General features: G+C 44.7%; 1 protein-coding gene across 5 annotated transcripts in view; it reads right to left on the bottom strand.

Annotated features, from left to right (window-relative positions):
• The window catches only part of CAMK1G (calcium/calmodulin dependent protein kinase IG), a 439,226-nt gene that overhangs the window by 98,156 nt on the left and 324,278 nt on the right, over window positions 1-16,792 (bottom strand). The window contains exon 1 of one of the 5 annotated variants that reach the window (XM_063955334.1): window positions 14,969-15,052. The exons of the other annotated variants lie outside the window; for them this stretch is intronic. The gene's annotated coding sequence lies outside the window, so the exon portion shown is untranslated. Of the gene's footprint in view, window positions 1-14,968; window positions 15,053-16,792 lie in introns of those variants that run through there. 5 annotated transcript variants of the gene reach the window in all.

Genomic DNA, 16,792 nt, shown 5'->3' with positions numbered 1-16,792 from the left:
TTACAGCTGCCAAGGATTATACTCTCAGGTAGAGCCCACGCACATGTGCACAAACACGTGTATGTAGAAAAAACTGTGCACTGTAACAGTAATCATTGTCAAATAATAACATATGTGTGTCTGGCAATGCAATGTAACCGAGGAATCGAGGATGTGCTGTTCTGGTACAAGGGATTGGATTTGTTTTATTGTGCTTGATGTGTTTATTCAAATGATTTGTTTATTTATTTATTTGTGATGCAAAAAGACATATAGCGTTAGGGACTGCCCCTATCAGAGAAGCCTTAACGAGGCCTGGGAGCTTATAATAATAATAATAATAATTATAATTGTATTTTTATAGCGCTTTTTTTCTAGCAGTACTCAAAGTCACCATACAAACATCAAAACCATGGTACATTGTACTAAAGGATTTATATTTACAGCAAGAGAAAACTACACAGAAATAATAATAATAATAATAATAATAATAATAAAAACCCAGAGAGCACAATAAGCATAGCGCAGGGTTGGTTGGTGCAGACAATTTTGGTAATTACTTCCACAAGTTGAATATTGCACCCACAAAACGTGCCAGGTGATGCAGACATCTTGGGCGCACTATGTAGGATTACCCTGGGTGGGATAGTTATACCTATCTTTGCAAATATATCCAATCAAAATATCTGTATTACTATTATTATGTAGAATACAAGTCTAATTGCTGATACTTTTCAGTGTGCTGGGGGAAATTTCTCTTTCTTTTTCTTGATGTAAAAAGACACTTGTTAAGTTTCCTGATTAAATCAAGAAACAGGTTCATTAGACATGCTAAACTGCATTCATATATCTAAAGCTGGATACACACTAAGCGATATAACGTATGATATATCATTCCAGTGTGGATCAGAATGATATATCGTACAGATTGCATAGTGTGTATCCGTGATTGCATGTATCCGATGGTTGTTCCCTGGGTTGTCCCATCTGAAATGCTGCACGTCAGATGGGATGATCCTGCGGACAACAACATGCAGTTACATGCGACATGTAACGGTGCATTGTGCCATTGTACGTTATATAGTGCAGTGTATACAGCAGAACGACGTATCGTTACATCGCGTCACTCTGCTAGCTGGGACGCAGATGGTGTGGTGTGTACACAGTTTAAGACACCCCTGTGGCACAACAGTAATAGCCTGTGAGTTGCAGTCAGTCACTAGAACAATTTAATTGATTTTGTAGCTAGATGTAAATTTTAAAGTAACAATAATTTAAAAGGCAATGTATTATTGCGCTGACAACCTGATAACAGCAGATCAACACTAGTGCAGTAGATCAGTATTAAATACTGTGCAGGTCTGCAAAATTATATTTACCTTGACTGGCATTGCAAAAGCCTGATTCTGGTGGGAGAAGGAGTAATGGTGGTGAGGGGAATTTAAACCACATCAAGTACTGAAATTCTCCGAAGATGCTATTATAGCCTTAGCTGCGCCAACTGATTCAGGTAATTATTTCTACACTGAATGAATCTGACAGGATTTAGCTTTTTATATTTCACATGTACGTAGATAGTATAAAAGACCTCATATAAAGCGTGAGACATCACAACTTTTTAATAAAAATGTCAGCCCAGACGAAAATAATTTTTTTAGTGTATTTGTTCTCATAGAGTAAGTAACATTTTCACCTGATGTGACACAAACAACCATGCTTCATAGTCACGCATTATTATTGCCACCAAATAGCTGGATTGGCCAGTCCACCCAGGCCAGACCAGTATACATTTTTGTTTTTATGCACATGTCCTTACAAGGGAGGTAATAATAATAATAACAATAATAATAATTTTTCCATATAGAGCTATTCCGCAATAGGCTCAGAGCCCTGTGTGTTGTTCCTATCTAAAATGGGTATCCAATTACCTCAGATGCCGCTTCGGCAGATGAAAACGGACGGATACTGCGAATTAATGACAGATAGTCATTATCGCGGTATCCAATTAGAGGCCATTTTAATTTGCCGAAATTGTACCCGCGATTGCGCAAAAACACGTGGGATCCCATGTGTTATTGCAGCTCCAGCAGGAAATTTATCGCAGATTATGCTACGGGTGCATGAGGCACCTGAAGCATAATCCCTGATAGGTGCCGGCATCGGGGGGAGGAGTGCACCGCATCAGGGTTAAAAGGATAGCCCCCGGTAATACTACCTACAGTCAATGACCGCAGATAATTGTTAGATACCTCCCTTACTGTGAAACAACCCTTGTTGACACAATAGTTTGTACCAGGTATGGGAAAAAATTTATGAGATTTTATAGCTAGTTTTGAGCTAGTGACTTTGTGATACATACATGTGACACATATATATTTCCAGTGTCGGACTGGGGCATGAAGGGCCCACCGGGGGAATGCAGTGATAGGGGCCCATACTTAGGGGTGTGGCCAGCCTACAAAGGGGGTGTGGCCAGCCTCCACAGAGGCTTGAAATATAAGCGATAAGCAATAATCATGTGGTACAGATGATTCTATTCCAACTGTACATATGGATGTACATATTAACCTCAAAATATTTTTGAAGCACAAAATCGCATATTAATTGGATCAAAGTAATAATATGGTTTCTCTTTGGTTGGATTTAAAAGCCATACAGACAACACTTCTACATTGTAAATATAAGATATTTAACCCCTTAACTGACAATTGTTTTCCCCAAAAAACGCTCTGAAATTTTCTTTTTTTTTTAATGAGCGAATTAGGTGAAGAACATGAATTTAACCCTATCCAAAATTATTTTAGTAAATTTTTTTTTTAATTTTATATATATATATATATATATATATATATATACACACACATACACACTTTAAAAAAAATAGAGGGAACACTAAAATAACGCATCCTAGATCTGAATGAAAGAAATATTCTTATTAAATACTTTGTTCTTTACATAGTTGAATGTGCTGACAACAAAATCACACAAAAATTATCAATGGAAATCAAATTTATTAACCCATGGAGGTCTGGATTTGGAGTCACCCTCAATATTAAAGTGGAAAAACACACTACAGGCTGATCCAACTTTGATGTAATGTCCTTAAAACAAGTCAAAATGAGGCTCAGTAGTGTGTGTGGCCTCCACGTGCCTGTATGATCTCCCTACAACGCCTGGGCATGCTCCTGATGAGGTGGCGGATGGTCTCCTGAGGGATCTCCTCCCAGACCTGGACTAAAGCATCCACCAACTCCTGGACAGTCTGTGGTGCAATGTGGCTTTGGTGGATGGAGCGAGACATGATGTCCCAGATGTGCTCAATTGGATTCAGGTCTGGGGAACGGGCGGGCCAGTCCATAGCATCAATGCCTTCGTCTTGCAGGAACTGCTGACACACTCCAGCCACATGAGGTCTAGCATTGTCTTGCATTAGGAGGAACCCAGGGCCAACCGCACCAGCATATGGTCTCACAAGGGTCTGAGGATCTCATCTCGGTACCTAATGGCAGTCAGGCTACCTCTGGCGAGCACATGGAGGGCTGTGCGGCCCCCCAAAGAAATGCCACCCCACACCAATACTGATCCACTGCCAAACCGGTTATGCTGGGGGATGTTGCAGGCAGCAGAACGTTCTCCTTGGCGTCTCCAGACTCTGTCACATCTGTCACATGTGCTCAGTGAGAACCTGCTTTCATCTGTGAAGAGCACAGGGCGCCTGTGGCGAATTTGCCAATCTTGGTGTTCTCTGGCAAATGCCAAACGTCCTGCACGGTGTTGGGCTGTAAGCACAACCCCCACCTGTGGACGTCGAGCCCTCATACCACCCTCATGGAGTCTGTTTCTGATCGTTTGAGTAGACACATGCACATTTGTGGCTTGCTGGAGGTCATTTTGCAGGGCTCAGGCAGTGTTCCTCCTGTTCCTCCTTGCACAAAGGCGGAGGTAGCGGTCCTGCTGCTGGGTTGTTGCCCTCCTACGGCCTCCTCCACATCTCCTGATGTACTGGCCTGTCTCCTGGTAGCACCTCCATGCTCTGGACACTACGCTGACAGACACAGCAAACCTTCTTGCCATAGCTCGCATTGATGTGCCATCCTGGATGAGCTGCACTACCTGAGCCACTTGTGTGGGTTGTAGGGAGGTCATACAGGCATGTGGAGGCCACACACACACTACTGAGCCTCATTTTGACTTGTTTTAAGGACATTACATCAAAGTTGAATCAGCCTGTAGTGTGTTTTTCCACTTTAATATTGAGGGTGACTCCAAATCCAGACCTCCATGGGTTAATAAATTTGATTTCCATTGATAATTTTTGTGTGATTTTGTTGTCAGCACATTCAACTATGTAAAGAACAAAGTATTTAATAAGAATATTTCATTCATTCAGATCTAGGATGTGTTATTTTAGTGTTCCCTTTATTTTTTTGAGCAGTGTATATCTATCTATCTATCTATCTATCTATCTATCTATCTATCAAACATCGAAACATTGATCTAGTACATAACGACCATCGGAACATCGGAAACATTGCGGCTTTCATTTTGAAAGCCAGGACAGCCTCCAGGTATACAGGGGGGGTCTGGGGGTGGCTTGGGGGGGGGGGGGGGGGGGTAATTTACACTTCCTCAGCGGCTGCTATTGTCTGCAGCCGCTGGAGGGGGGATCCTGCCGTGTTGACCGATCAGCAGTGATCGGCAGCACGGCAATCAGTGGGGGAGAGTGTACGGAGGCAGAGGACACTGCCGGCACCACCACACCCTCACCGCCGCTGCCAGCACTAGCAGCTGTGTCCGGTCTCCGGCGTTAGCCAATCAGAGCTTGCGGACCGGCTCCTGATTGGCTGCCGGTCCGCGAGCTCTGATTGGCTAGCGAACCGGCGCCAGACAGCCGCCGGAGAACTGGAGCGGTGAGGGGAAGGAGAGGCGCTGCGCTCTCCTCCCCTCACATAGCAACAAGCGGCCGGTAAGTGACGGGGGGGGGGGGGGTTCCGGCGGCATGGGGGGGGGGGGGTCCGGCGGCACGGGGGGGGGGGGGGGGGGGTCCAGCGGCACTGTGGGGCATGTATCTGGCACTGTGGGGCATGTAACTGGCTCTGTGGGGCAATGTATCTGACACTGTGGGGCAATGTATCTGGCACTGTGGGGCATGTAACTGGCACAAAATGGGGCATGTAACTGGCACTGAGTGGGGCCTGGCACTGTGGGGCATGTATCTGGCACTGTGAGGCATGTAACTGGCACTGTGGGGCAATGTATCTGGCACTGTGGGGCAATGTAACTGGCACTGTGGGGCAATGTATCTGGCACTGTGGGGCAATGTAACTGGCACTGTGGGGCAATGTATCTGGCACTGTGGGGCATGTAACTGGCACTGTGGGGCATGTATCTGGCACTGTGGGGCATGTAACTGGCACTGTGGGGCAATGTATCTGGCACTGTGGGGCATGTAACTGGCACTGTGGGGCATGTATCTGGCACTGTGGGGCATGTATCTGGCACTGTGGGGCAATGTATCTGGCACTGTGGGGCAATGTATCTGGCACTGTGGGGCAATGTATCTGGCACTGTGGGGCAATGTATCCGGCACTGTGGGGCAATGTAACTGACACTGAGTGGGGCATGTATCTGGCACTGTGGGGCAATGTATCCGGCACTGTGGGGCAATGTATCCGGCACTGTGGGGCATGTATCCGGCACTGTGGGGCAATGTAACTGGCACTGTGGGGCATGTATCCGGCACTGTGGGGCAATGTAACTGGCACTGTGGGGCAATGTAACTGGCACTGTGGGGCATGTAACTGGCACTGTGGGGCAATGTATCTGGCACTGTGGGGCAATGTAACTGGCACTGTGGGGCAATGTATCTGGCACTGTGGGTCATGTAACTGGCACAAAATGGGGCATGTAACTGGCACTGAGTGGGGCCTGGCACTGTGGGGCATGTATCTGGCACTGTGAGGCATGTAACTGGCACTGTGGGGCAATGTATCTGGCACTGTGGGGCAATGTAACTGGCACTGTGGGGCAATGTAACTGGCACTGTGGGGCATGTAACTGGCACTGTGGGGCAATGTATCTGGCACTGTGGGGCATGTATCTGGCACTGTGAGGCATGTATCTGGCACTGTGGGGCATGTATCTGGCACTGTGGGGCATGTATCTGGCACTGTGGGGCAATGTATCTGGCACTGTGGGGCAATGTATCCGGCACTGTGGGGCAATGTATCCGGCACTGTGGGGCAATGTATCCGGCACTGTGGGGCAATGTAACAGGCACTGTGGGGCAATGTAACTGACACTGAATGGGGCATGTATCTGGCACTGTGGGGCAATGTATCCGGCACTGTGGGGCAATGTATCCGGCACTGTGGGGCATGTATCCAGCACTGTGGGGCTGTGTAACTGGCACTGTGGGGCATGTATCCGGCACTGTGGGGTAATGTAACTGGCACTGTGGGCCATTTTCAGTGGCCACACCCCTTCTGGAGCGTGGTCACACCCCTTCTGGTGTGTGACCACGCCCATTTTTTTAGGCGCGCGCTCCTTCGGCACGCACACATGCTTCTTTTTGTGTGTTTTTGTGTGTGTGTGTGTGTGGGGGGGGGGGGGGGGGGGGCGCCATTTTCCATCTTGCCCTGGGCTCCGAAAACCCTAGTTACGCCTCTGCACTGAGGACACAGCTGATACCTTTGCACTGCCGACACTGCAAGCACCACCACACTGAGGACACAGCTGGCACCACTGCACTGCCAGCACCACCGCACTGAGGACTCCACTGGCACCCCTGCACTGCTGACATTACCTCACTGAGGACACCGCTGACACCTCTGCACTGCCAACACTACTGCTCTAAGGACATTGCTGGCATTCCTGCACTGCCGACACTGCAGGCACCACCACACTGAAGACACCGCTGACAACCCTGCACTGAGGACCCTCTCTCACAGTAAGCACACTATTGATGTATCTAACCTGCACTGTATCCGACCTGCACTGTAACCCGTGCTGTATCTGACGCACACTGTATCCGACTCACATTATATTTGACCTGCACTGTATCCAATCCACACTGTATTTGACCTGTGCTGTATCCAACCCACACTGTATCTGACCTACACTGTAACCTGCACTTTATCCGGCCCACACTGTATCTGACCCACAATATATACAACTCACTGTGTATGTGACCCGTACTGTATCTGACCTGCACTGTATCTCACACTGTGTCCGATGCGCACTGTATCTGACCTTGCATTGTACCCTACCCTCACTGTATGTGATACGCACTGTATCCAACCTGCACTGTAGCCTACACTGTATCCAACCCACACTGTATCCAATACGCACTGACCAGCACTGTATCCGACCCAAACTGTATCCTGCACTGTATCCGACCTGCACTGTATCCGACCTTGCACTATAGACAACATGCACACTATCCAACCCGCACTTCAACTTGCACTGTATCTCACACTGTATCCAACCTGCGCTGTATTTTGCACTGTATCTGACCTTGCACTGTAGCCAACGCGCACTATATCCAACCCGAACTCCGATCTGCACTGTATCGTGCCCTGTATCCGACTTTGCACTGTAGCCAACGCGCACTATATCCAACCCGCACTGTATCCAACCCCAACTGTAACCTGCACTGTATCCGACCCACACTGTATCCAACCCACACTGTATCTGACCTGCACTGTATGCGATCTGCACTATATACAACCTGCAATGAATTCTACCTACACTGTATCCAACCTGCTCTGTATCCACCTGCACTGTATCTGTCCCACACTGTAACCTGCATTGTATCCGACCCGCTTTGTATCCAACCTGCACTGTAAGCCGCACTGTCTGACCCACACTGTATCCAACCAGCACTGTAACCTGGTCATTATTTTACTGTGTGTCCCAAAGTATTCCGCACTGTACTACGCAGGTATGGAATGCTGTTTTTTGGGATTGGGGAGATTTTCGGGAGCTGCTTGACAAAAAGGCTGATTGATCATGGCTTTACATGGGCACAGAGTGCCAGTCATCACTGACCTCCAGCAGGAAGGTATAGACTGGGCAATGAGAATAGGCAGAGGCGGATTGGCCATAGGGTTCACAGGGAAGATTCCCGGTGGGCCGGCGCACCCGTGGGGCCTGCTTTGTTTAAGGACATTTGGTCCTTTTTATAGACATAATGAATAAGATGCAAAATAATTTGCATATATGAAAATGACTTTGCCACTTAGCCTGTGATTGCAGATGATCTAGTGTATGCTCTGTCTGCCTGCTTGGCTGACATATAAGATTGAGTGAATAGTGATTGGGATACGGATATAGTTTCCAAAATTCTGTATCATATTATGTGCTCATAATATTTAATTTTAATTTTTTTAAACTTCCCCCTTGATGCTGGACATGCCCACTATCTGGAAAGTCTTGGGGGGAGGGTGCAGCTGCCATGGTCCATGGCTAGACCTTACACCTCTGGTGCTGCACATGTGGGGCCACTAGTACAAATTTTTTCCAGGGCCGCATTTTGTTCCCAATCCGCCCCCGAGAATAGGCATGTGCATTTGTGTAGGGGGCATCAATGTCTGCTGTTGCTTATTTACACATGCTTTCCGTGTTTTTTCTTTGCTGTTTGGTAACTACTTTAGAGCAATGATATTGTACACATGATTTTTAGGAAATTTGTGTTGGATTGTTTTCTATTGATAGTACTTGTGAGTTGGTTTGGTTATTGCTAATACAGTACTAATTTGTAAATTACTGCCATGTGTTTGTGCCGCTGCTCTGTTGCTTAGTTAGCCAGCCAGGCTTGGCCTATGTTGGTGAACAATATTGTGAGCAGTAAGGTGGTCAAAATTGACTGGAAATTAGTAGAAATAAATGTTATTGAGGTTAATTATACTGTAGGAACAAAAAAAAAAAATTCTGTGATTTTAGCTGTTTTTATGTTTTTTCCAAAATAATCCAGATCAAAGCCAAACCAAAACCCGAAAGGGTGATTTTGGCAAAACCAATCCAGATCCAAAACCCAGGAGGAGATCCAGATCCAGAACCAAAACACAAAACCCGAAAAGTGTCCGTTGCACATCTCTACTCTAAAAGGGTTTTGTTGAAGACTTTCTAATTAATTATTTAATTTTATGTTATGGTAGATACTGTATGATTTTGCTTTTAAGTATTTAAATGTCACATACACTCTGTCATAAATTAAATTGCTGCCAGTCTCGCCAGCTTCAAACGTGCACTCAAAACTTACTTTTTATTTTAATCAAAGCCAGTGCCGTTTCTTGTGGCGGGCGAGGCGTGCCATGGCACCCGCCACAGCACTTTTGCTTGCTCCACTGCTCCGCCTCCTCTTCATCATTAGTACTCCACCCAGGGGGCGGAGTTTCACGTAATGACATGTTTGCGTCATGGTATCACGACGCAACGCGACATTTCTCAAAACTCCGCCCCGGAATGGAGCACTTATGACAGGGAGGAGGGGAAGCAGGGGAGCAAGTAGCGGGCAGGGGGATGAGGAGAACGTAGATGCGGGCGCTGTACACACCCATGACAACGAGCACTACACAGCCCTGGCAAGTATCATTACACAGCCCTAGCAACTATCATTACACAGCAATAGAGAACACATTTTTGTGTAACCAGATCAAGTGCGCTCAACAGCAGCCCAATGGACATGCCTTGAGGAAGATACTTAGGTATCGAAACGCGTTGGTTGAGGACTGTTTTGGTGAAGCTCTCCAGAGGTCAGATGGTACAGTGGGTATTCGGGGACGCCTGTGACACTGTTTAATAATACGCTTATGTCTACTTTTTACATGGTAGACCATATGACCGAGTGAGAGTCCATCCATAATTTGCTATTTGCACTGTGTTCTTTTTTTTGGATTTTATTACATTATTGGAAGCTTTTCTTTTATTCCATATTCAATAGAGGAGTATTGAAAGAATATTAAAGGAAGGAGGGGATTCATAACAGGCTATAGCTGCTCCAGTAAAAGTGTTATTGTCTTCTTAGTCAGTAGACCACCAAATCCGGTAGGAGGCTATATTACTAACCCTGTGTGTGAAAATTATTGAAGGGGTGATACACTATGAGATTTCCTCTTCTTTATCTCTTGAGCATATAGAAGCTGTGAGAATTTGTCCGCTTTGGAGAAACACCTAAGGAGGCAGGGTTTAGAAACTGTCATTCATCCGATCTAAAAGCGCCGAAGTATAAAGTGGTGATATTGTTTGTTTGTGTATCAATACACAGCCCTGGCAACTATTATTATGCAGCCCTGGCAACTATCATTACACAGCCCTGACAACTAGCATTACACAGCCCTGAGCCCTGACAATGAGCACTACACGCCCCTGGAAACTAGCATTACACACCCCTGGCAACTAGCATTACATACCCCTGAGCCCTGACAATAAGCATTACCCCTGGCAACTAGCATTACACACTCCTGAGCCCTACAATGAGCACTACACACCCCTGGCAACTAGCATTACACACCCCTGACAACTAGCATTACATACCCCTGAGCCCTGACAATGAGCATTACCCCTGGCAACTAGCATTACACACTCCTGAGCCCTACAATGAGCTTTACACACCCCTGGCAACTAGCATTACACACCCCTGGCAACTAGCATTACATACCCCTGAACCCTGACAATGAGCATTACCCCTGGCAACTAGCATTACACAATCCTGAGCCCTGCAATGAGCACTACACACCCCTGGCAACTAGCATTACACACCCCTGGCAACTAGCATTACATACCCCTGAACCCTGACAATGAGCATTACCCCTGGCAACGAGCATTACACACCCCTGGCAACGATCACAACACCCGTCCTAGAGCAGGAAACCCCTGGCAACCAGCATGGATCCAAGAACATGAAACCCCTGGCAATGAGCATGACACCCAGCGCGTGAAACCCTTGGCAATGAGCAGGTAATTTAAAAGTAATTAGAAGCTTTACTGTAAGGCATAATCTATCAAGGGCATTGCAGTCTGTGGCATAATATGGTGCAGGGGGCATTACTGTGTGGGGCTTACTATGGTGGAATTTATTTTTTTCCCTGTGGCGGCCGTGATCTGTTGGTGCAGGGTCACAAACTGGGGTGTAAGGTAGTCTTTTCAGGCGAGACCACACCCATTTGAGAGACTATGCCCATTTTAGCGAGGCCATGGCCTCTTGCCAGGAGCGTTTATATCTATGGAGGGTGCATATTTTTTTTATTTTTTTTTGGGGGGGGGCATTTTTAAATCTCGCACTGAAGAGCCAAATTGGCTAGAAACAGCCCTGATCAAAGCCTATCATTTCCCTCCTAAATCTCCACTGTTCTCAGTTCCCCATGTCTTTTCTTCTCCCCAGATCACCTCCCAACTCTCACAAACACGGTACTACTTCCTCATATTAGCCCACAACACTATTCTTGCTTCAGGAGCTCCTTGTCCTTTTCCCCCTACCATATATCAGCAACTCTGTTTGCTAACCCTTTATTGGGTACATGCTCACCAACTGCTGAACTGCCCTTCTCTACTTGTGCCTCATCTTCACATGCCTATCAAGATAACAGAGAGTTAAGGGGGTACACATGGAGAGAGGTGTGCTGAGCGATCTAGCACAGAACGCTCAGCACACATCTCTCCCCCCGCACAGCGTGATGTGTGCTGAGCGAGGGGGGGCGCTGACTTCACCCAGCGGTGAAGTGAGCGATGAAACTAGATTGTGCCTGAATGCAAGCCAATCTAGAGTCAGCGATAGTGATGCGCGGGGTCACACATCGCACATGGAGAGATTCGTGCATATTTCTAACCAGTCTTGTCAGAATGCTTAGAAATTAAGCACGGATCTCTCCGTGTGTACCCCCTTTACTCAACCTCAACCTTCACCTCTTGTCTGCGTCCTAACTAGCTTGTTATTTTATTGCTTTGTGTTGTTCCATTGATATGTCAACTTGCATTTACTGTACCTATGATATGGCAGGTTTCACTGTTACTTTGTATTTACACTACATGGCAATGCAGATATTATGTGCTGCCTGATATCCATGCAGAATACTTTTGTACCACACTGTGTGTATGCAATTTTTAGACACATGCGGCGGGATGTAATGCAGTCCGAGATCGCTGGACATGCGGGTTGCTGGCCGATCTCGGACATTTTTTTATAGGGACAATCACTCACAAGGTAAAAGCATGCTTTGTAAGTGATTGTCCCTTTAAAAAAACATCCGAGATTGGCCAGCGTTCTGGAACTGCATTACATCCCGCCAATGGAGTTTTTCCAGTTTATCCAGGCTTTCATCTGAGTCTTGGTACACACTATATAATATATAATTTGCACAGCTGACGATATATCGCTCTTTTATCAGTGGGTATGTACAGCTGATATGTCTATGAATCACATCACTCACAGACATATCAGGTCGGCCCTGCAGCATGGCCAATACCAATATATCATACAGGTATATCAGTACATATACACTATACAGGTGACCCACCAACTGACCCATTATGCGCCTACAGGTACCATCAAAATGACATCACAACTGGATGGGCAAATTTAAATGTCTACACAGTTGTGATGTCCGGCAAGACATATCCAACTGGTAAGTGTGTATAGCTTACCAAATCGGTCTCTCGGTCAGCAGGATGGACGGATGGCTGGTGGGTCGTCCGGTGTATACCCAGTGGTATCCAGATGACAGGTCGACCCTAATTAGCTTGACAGTCAATAAGTCAACCCCATATGGTGGACAGGTATTATGTCAACATGGTCAAAGGGTCGACATGGTAAATAGGTTGACATATTAAAGGTCGACAGTGCTTATGGTTGACAGGTTCAAAAGGTCAACAGGTTCAAATGGTCGACATGACAATCGTCGACACACATATGACCGACAAAGTTTTCTTATTTTTTTGTACTTTTTTATACTTTCCCATGCATGTGGACTACGACTGGGAATAGTAACCTGTGGCGAGCGCAGCGGTAGCGGAGCGAGGCAACTTGCCCGAAGCATGGCGAGCAAAGCAAGCCATGTAAGGGGACGCAGTGCACTAATTGGGTTTCCATGTGGTTTGACGGAGAAAACAAAACCAAAAAAATTGTAACAATGCAGTGTCGACCCTTATTAGAACGTATAAAGAGGTAAAACTACATTTATAAAGTCAAATAAGCCACTTGCAAAATTACGCTTAAAACATTCTTCAAAAGTGTATTGCACTAAAATAATGTTATTGAAGATAATGAAAATAGTATAAGGGGTATATTTACTAAAGGTCGATTTTCATGATTTTAAATAAATGAAAATTGATACAAAAGGATATTTAGTAAATATACATATATGTCCTCCTTCACCTTGCCCACTGTGTGCATATACATCGCGAGTGTGATTATTCATGCACGTGAGTAAATCATTCAATCCTATGGATCGCAGGTGCATATGCAGTGCCCACGCACATTTGCGGGCACGCTAGTTATTGCAATCGACCCACAATTGTAAAACAAGTAATATATGTTATCCGACAATATCATCTCTTGGCCATAAATCTAACAACCCTGTGACCACTTTTTCAAAATACTTATACCTGCTCTAATATAAGAGGTATATAAGCAGAGATAATAATTAATATTACTGTAATCCATACTTGCCTACCTGACCCTCTCCATGAGGGAGAAAATGCTCTGTTCCTGGACTTTCCTGGTAATGTATGATTGCCATCACCTGTGGTGAGCTAGTTATTTAATAAGAAAGGTGTTTCACCACAGGTGATGGCAATCATACATTACCAGGAAAGTCCAGGAACAGAGCATTTTCTCCCTCATGGAGAGGGTCAGGTAGGCAATTATGCTGTAATCTAGTAAGAATTACACTGTTCTTTTATATGTGGACACGTATGTCGTTTAAATTATATAGCCACACACAAAAAAATGTTTCGTTGCCAAGGAAATTTGAATGAATTTAGGGCATTTTAAAATGAATGACTTAAAAAATGAAAATACAGTACTTTTTTTTTTATTGTCTCTAGTTCTTCAGTTAATGGATACCCTCATATAATAGAGAACTTTGCCATAATGCGTGCACTGCATATGGGAATCTACTGGACATTCTAGAATGTGAAACATGCAAATATTCTAGGTGTTTACTCCGCGATCATTCTAGAATATTTCGCCTTTATAAATAAAATAAGTGATCGGCCACCAACTAGCAGTCAGTTCAACAGTTGGCAATTATGCTTTGCTTGTGTTTTTTGTTTCTCATCTGTATACCTCAAAATCTAGAGCAGATGTAGCAAAACCAATGCCATATTTGGAATCAGTACCACAAAGTTACTCCCAAATCACTTTAAAATGATTGGCAATGAAATGAGTGTTCATCGGTGTATAATCAATCTATATATTTTTTATTATTGCAATTTGTCACCTTACTACAGTAGCATTGCTAAGAAATCTTCTCCTCAGATTATTTATCATTTTACATGTGGGGCTCAGTATAAATAAAGTTGATATACAGTAAAGCTGTGCTGAAATGTTGCACATATTGAATTGTGGAGCAGAACATGCACTTTCACAAAGTTTAAGGTCCAGCGATTTAATCTTCCAGTTCCGCGTTTGTACTATAACACTCAGTGCAATTCTGTGCTGCATTTCTAAGTGTGCATTTAATGGGATGAATTGAGCTGGAATGAGAGTGGACACATTATTCTGCTGTGTGCTGCAATTGGGGTATTATTGCTAACATTTAAGGCCAATTTCCATGGCGAATGTGTGAAATGTTATGGCCAAATTAGGAAAAACACTTTACAGAACAGGTTGGAAAATGTACACAATGTCTTCCGTTTGTGTAGGTCTCTAGTGAAAAACAGAATTGTATAAATATACTGAATGTGTCTAAAACAATCATCATGTGTAATGTACATAGCATCTGAACAAGATGCAAGCTGACAGGAAATCTAGCATGATAACCGTTCCTACCTGTTGTCCTGAGGGACAAGCTGCTCCAGAATGCCCGGCAAAGACAATACCGGACTAACGCTGCCTTGGATGAGTTCTGCTGGAGAAGCAGATGAGGGGAGTGTCCTACCAGATTATGCGAGGGAGCAGGGACTAGCAACATGTGGTCTTAAAGCATAAAGCTGTACAATTAAAATCTCCTTAGGTGTCCAGCGTCATGTGCTGGGAGAGAAGAGAAGGTCAATGAATTTAACCATCTCAGATTTGAGAAACGGATTCACATGTTCCCTGATGGCTGTCGTGCCAATAATTCCCCTAGTGAGTGGCATCTGTGCCTGTTACCTGGCTGAATATATAACAGTAACAATTCATGGTAGTTATTTCTGTTTTCTTGTAATTAATCTACAAGTAAAATACAAGATTTTGTTTTTAGGAATTTCTATTACATTTTTACTTACATGAACGTAGAAGGAAAACATGGCTATGTGATCAAAGTTTAATAAGGGATATTTTGCCAATTTACTTAAACAGGCACTGGCGCTGGCATTCTCGTGTCATCATAGTCACTGTTGGCATAGTCACTGCTGACATAGGGATCTATTTACTAAGCCTTGAATGGAGATAAAGTGGACGGAGATAAAGTACCAGCCAATAAGCTCCTGTCATTTTTCAAACCCACCATGTGACATGAGAGTTAGGAGCTGATTGGCTGGTACTTTATCTCCAACCACTTTATCTCCATTCAAGGCTTAGTAAATAGACCGCATAGTGACTAGAAATGTACATGGACCACCGTGTTTTGATTTTGATTCTAAATTCATCCTAGTGTTGTGATTTGGATTTGTATTTTGGTTCAGTTAAAAAAAAAAAAAAAAACAATAATCATTGATAACATTTTATACAAATTTATAAAAACAGCTAAAATCATTACATTTTTGTAATCAGAACCCAAAATTCAGATTTAAAATCTGAATTTCTGAACTGTTGGAAGATCCGGTCCAGGTTTTGGTTCGGTTCGCATCCACAAAATTCTGGTAGATTCGGATTTCTGAGGAACCGAACCACGCATATCTAATAGTGACTACATGCCACTAAAGAATGTCATGTGTTTAGTTTAACTCATTTTATAACATTGCTGTTTCTACAATGAAGTAAGGCTGCTTCTCCTGTTGTTTTCACAAATGGCAAACTGAGAAACCCTACTACCATCAGTAGTTTATTTATTCTGTATACATACAGCATACTGCTTAATATACAGTATCTATGTTGTGTATTGTAAATGCAACACTTAAATTTTTTGAAATGAGGATTAGTAGATAGCATAGTACATATCAGGCACTGGGGTCTTGCACTCCATCATTTATTGGTGCGCTGCTCAGTCTGGCCTGTTGTGACTTGTGGACAGTGCCCTGGCCGCCATACTGTCTGCCTCCATGGTGGTCACAGCACTCCTAGATGCCACATGGACTCCCCAATCCTTCCCGCCATCTCCCGGAGCTGGGCGCCACCATGTTGCCTCCAGTCAGCTGATGCCTGCTCCCCAAATCATGGCTCTCAGGCTGGTCAGCTGATTCTAGCTTCTAAATGCTGCACAGCAAGGGGGTATAAGGGCTACCAGCAGATATAAGGACTTCCAGTAGCACTTGCAAATTGCCCAGAACTAAATTGCTTTCCAGTGTAAAGTTCCTAGGATCCTGGCTCCAGTGCTCTTCTGCATCTCTGGTTCTCAGTCCCCGTGCTTTGGAACTACTAGTACCAGCTTGTGCCTGTTTGTTGCCATATCCAGCGGTGCACTCACTACTGAACTAGCATCAATATCCAACCCGAGTCCACAACCCTGCACTC

The sequence above is a fragment of the Pseudophryne corroboree genome, chromosome 2 (assembly GCF_028390025.1).
Source record: "Pseudophryne corroboree isolate aPseCor3 chromosome 2, aPseCor3.hap2, whole genome shotgun sequence".
In the NCBI taxonomy this organism is placed as follows: Eukaryota; Metazoa; Chordata; class Amphibia; order Anura; family Myobatrachidae; genus Pseudophryne; species Pseudophryne corroboree.
This window is presented reverse-complemented; position numbering and strand designations above follow the sequence as displayed.